The following is a 260-nucleotide window of genomic DNA, read 5'->3' as shown; positions in this document are numbered from 1 at the left end:
CCCCCCGAACCCCGCAGCAGCAGCCGCAGCAGCCGCAGCCGTTGTCGCCCGGAGTGCCTTTGCGGAGGACTTCGCTCGTCGCCTCGGCCCGTCCGCCCACACCCTGCCTGGCTCCCTCCCTCCTCTCCCCTCCCGTCCCTCCCTCCCTCCCGTGGCGTAGAGCGAAAGCGAAAGCCGGGTGTGTGGCCCCGCCCCGCTCGCTGCGGCTGGAGGGAGCAGCGGCGGAAGCTCGTCAGGCTGCGGGGTGGGGGGCTCCAGTT

The sequence above is a fragment of the Gekko japonicus genome, unplaced genomic scaffold, assembly GCF_001447785.1.
Source record: "Gekko japonicus isolate JY-2015 unplaced genomic scaffold, Gekko_japonicus_V1.1 scaffold187, whole genome shotgun sequence".
Taxonomy (NCBI): Eukaryota; Metazoa; Chordata; class Lepidosauria; order Squamata; family Gekkonidae; genus Gekko; species Gekko japonicus.
The sequence above is the reverse complement of the archived record's forward strand: the minus strand, read 5'-3'. Positions refer to the sequence as shown.